This window comes from Capsicum annuum, unplaced genomic scaffold, assembly GCF_002878395.1.
Source record: "Capsicum annuum cultivar UCD-10X-F1 unplaced genomic scaffold, UCD10Xv1.1 ctg50291, whole genome shotgun sequence".
Taxonomy (NCBI): Eukaryota; Viridiplantae; Streptophyta; class Magnoliopsida; order Solanales; family Solanaceae; genus Capsicum; species Capsicum annuum.
In genome coordinates, this window is record NW_025858148.1 from 1 (window position 1) to 3857 (window position 3857).

The 3857-nt window shown below is 36.2% G+C and overlaps 1 long non-coding RNA gene across 2 annotated transcripts; it reads left to right on the forward strand.

The window, feature by feature from the left end:
• Window positions 1-1214: 1214 nt before the first annotated feature.
• On the forward strand, window positions 1215-3618 carry LOC124892747. Of its 2 annotated transcripts, none has more exons than XR_007050401.1 (6): window positions 1215-1553; window positions 1875-2062; window positions 2163-2311; window positions 2660-2737; window positions 2834-2904; window positions 3002-3618. It is a non-coding gene; the product is annotated as an uncharacterized LOC124892747 (long non-coding RNA). The 2 variants fall into 2 exon arrangements; XR_007050402.1 differs by having other exon boundaries at window positions 3378-3617.
• Window positions 3619-3857: the final 239 nt, after the last annotated feature.

Below are 3857 nucleotides of genomic sequence, written 5' to 3' on the forward strand. Positions count from 1 at the left end.
TGGTTAACCCTCTGCATGGCAGCATAACCTCTAGTAGCAAATGCCCTGAGGAGGTTCAATATAGCAACAGACTGAGTATAGGCCCTAATCATTCTATGGGGATCAGGAATTCTGGAAGCTTCACACTAATCAAAAGCTAATCAGGAATTCTATGGCCCTAATCAAAAGCATCACCATTCACATTGTCTCCCCTGTAATTTGGAAGCTTCATGCCATCCTTCTCTTCAAATGGATCAGATCTTGGCTTTGAAAATTGATCCGTCATTCTACCCACCTAACCAGTAAAGTACAAGTATAAATAACCAAATCTTGATCTACGACATACAAAATCAATCAACAATCAAAAGTAAAATTGTCTTTGTTACAACTGCAGAAACAGCTAAAACGAACACATTGCTCCTAATTCTAAACAACAGAAAATATATAAAGCTGACATAAAAGGGGCAAGTAGAAGAAACAATAACAGGAATAAGTATTCCATCACTGTGAATACAGAATTGGAATCATGATGAAACCTAGTAGACGATAATAAGATTATTATTGAATGACAATGGGACTTTTTCGCAATTCGACGTGTTAGGAGGTACGTTATAATAGCAGATCCTCCCAAACTATGACAAATTGCACAAAGTTTGTAATGTTGACAATAAGAATAATAAAACGTAAGAGAAAGAGTGATACAAATACACGTAAAAGGAAAATCAAGAAAACATGAAGTTTCATACCTTCTTAAATTTGAAGTCTTTAAGTTTTTGATTTGAAATAACGCATCTGATGGGTTGAATTCTCCTTTTACTTTTTCTTTGAAAGTACAAAACAATTGAGGCACCATGATTTGATTATTGAATTTTTTAGAAGAAGGGGTGATAATGATGGAGAAGAAAAGGAGAAAATAGAGAGTTTTTTGAAAACGGTAGTGCTTAATGCTTTTACTGGTACGGTGCATTTGATAAATTTAGTAAAAGACAATTAATAAATTTTATTAAGGAAATTTAATGAGTAGAATTTTTTATTTCTAAAAAAGAATTAAAAGGAATAAACTGCAAAAAAAAAATAAAAAAAAAATAAATATGATTACTGAATTTAGAGGCCTGCCATATCAACAGCCTCATGTTTCTCTTTTATTTATATATATGGATTGATGATTGATTATTTTTAAAATACAGTACTCTAAATATTAAAATATTAATAAAATAATTATATTAATTGAGTATTAGTATTTTTTAATGTGAAGGTAAGTTAAAATGATAGAAGTAAAAGTCATCAGTGAAGTATATGCCGAAATCCCACGGTTGCAAAGTGTGATTCCTCAGCTCTTAGAAATTGGATGAACAAATTTTGGGGCATCCGAAGTATGCAGGGGTAATTGCAGTCATTGTGATGTCAAACCCCCTTCCAAAAATAAGGAGGAAACAGTGGGTCTGTTTGCATATTGTTTCTTTTTAAATAAGATGGTGTCCAGGCAGTTTTCGAGCAACTCAACTAATTTCACCAGCAACAATATGCATGTTGTTTTGTTATCTGGATTTTGTTCATTTTCTTCAATCCAAAAGGTACAAAGTCCCTTGCTTTACTACTCTCTACTGGGCTTTGTGTTCAATTGGCTTTCATTTTTTTTGTGAAATTTAGGTTATTTTTAGTTGCATGCTAATTTTCCTACCTTTTCTTAAGCCCCCAATTGATACTATCTTCCGTACGTTTGTTTTTCTTTCCTCATTTTAGCTTTCTCATTTCAATTTTTTCTTCTTGGTGTTTTTTAAATGGAAAATTGGTTAATGTTATGAAGGATGAGATTTTTATGTGAGAATTGACTTGATGAGGAAGTTTTAAAAAAGAAAAAGGGCCCAGTGCACTAAAGCTCTCGTTATGCTCAGGGCCAGGGAAGAGCCGGACCACAAGGGTCTATCCTATGCAGCCCCACCTTACCATGGCTTGAACCCATGACCTCCTGGTCACATGACAACAACTTTGCTAGTTACTCCATGGCTCCCCTTCGAAAATGAATTGAGGGGCATTCCGAGAATCCATTCTCGTGAGCCTTTCAGTACCACCAAGAACAAACGTAAAGTAGCATTCAAATTCCTTTTCATCGGTTTACTTGCTCCCCTCTATGCATCAAAATAGATGTTTTTCTCAATAATTATGTGTTTGTGATGATTCAGAGTTTGGAACTTTGAGAAAATGGACTTTGGTTTGAAGAATTTTGTGCTGTGGCTTCATAGTGATGTGTCTCTGAACATTCTAATGCGTTTGAATGATCCAGCTGATGTGGTCTGTGCTGGTGCTGTTTCACGCCTTTGTCACTAAGCTGGTGAGTCTTTCAAGCTTTCAGTTTTTTCTTTATAGCCTTGTTTAGTACTCTTACTTTAGGCAGTGAGACTGGAAAGCTATTATTTTTTAATCTCATCATTATACTACACTCCTAATGATGTTAATTTTCACAAATGGTAAGTCATAGGTTGCATTTTCCTATTTCTATTGTGAGAGTCTTCTATTCTTTTTCCTATGTTTGCTATACTTAATGAGCCTAATAGCCCATAGTTGCTAGTTCTTTATATTCTGTCATCACTATCCATACTTAAGTAAAGAGGCTTACCAATCAAAAATAATAATTACGGAGCCTTTCTGCACTGATAACATTTTCTTTGTTTGCATCTAGATCTAGCATGAGCAGTGCCACTAAATCCACGATATTGAATATATCTCGAATTCAGAAAGAGGAAGGAGAATCCTAAGGGTACAGCCAACCCAATCATAGGAAGGAGAAAATGCGTTTTGGTGTGGAGACACATGTTGATTTTGTGCTGACGCTTGATAATGTGTCTCTGAACAGGCTAATGCTTTTGAATGATCCAGCTGATGTGGTCTGTGATGGTGCTGTTTCACGCCTTTGGCGCCAATTTGGTGAGTCGTTCAAGCTTTCAGTTTTTTCTTTATAGCCTTGTTTAGTACTCCTATTTTAGGCAGTGAGACTGGAAAGCTGTTCTTTTTACCTCATCAGACCAGCAGCCGCTATTGGATTTAGAGGCGATTAGAACTTCTAGAATATGATAAAAAGTTCCCTACGCTGAAGATGTTGATTCTCCCTCTCCTTCTCCTTCCATATAGATGCTTCCTTCATTGACATAATAGGTAGCACACTCCTAATGATGTTAATTTTCACAAATGGTAAGTCATAAATTGCATTTTGCTTTCTCTATTTAGAGTCTTCTATTCTTTTTCCCATGTTCCCTATACTTAATGAGCCTAATAGCTCATAGTTGCGCTTTCCTTATATTCTTTCATCATTATAGATACTTGAATAAAGAGGTTTACCAATCATAAATAATAATTAAAGTGCCTTTCTGCTGTGATAACATTTCTTTGTGTGTATCTAGATCTAGGCTGAGCAATGCCACAAAATCCGCCATATGAATATACCTCAGAAAGAAGAAGGAGAATCCTCTTAAGGGTAAAGCTAATCCAATCATAATCGGATCTCTTTGATTTGTTCTCAATATACACAACAACAACAACAACAACAAACCCAGTGTATTCCCACCTAGTGGGGTCTGGGGGGGTAAGATGTACGCAGTCCATACCTCTACCTCTGATGAAGTAGAAAGGCTATTTCCGATAGACCCCGGCTCAAGGCACGAGATACCACACAAACACATAGTAAAGCACAGAAGCAGATAACATAAATACGGCACCCATAAGTAATATAAAACCTAGGAAAGCAGAGGAAAGCACACAGATTCGTAGTAAAACATGGAACACGGAACACGGAATCCTAACAGGAATAAAACCCCCACCAAGTAAATCCCTACCCTAGCGACCCAAACTGGCCCTAATCCTCTGCCGAAATTCGCGCCCTC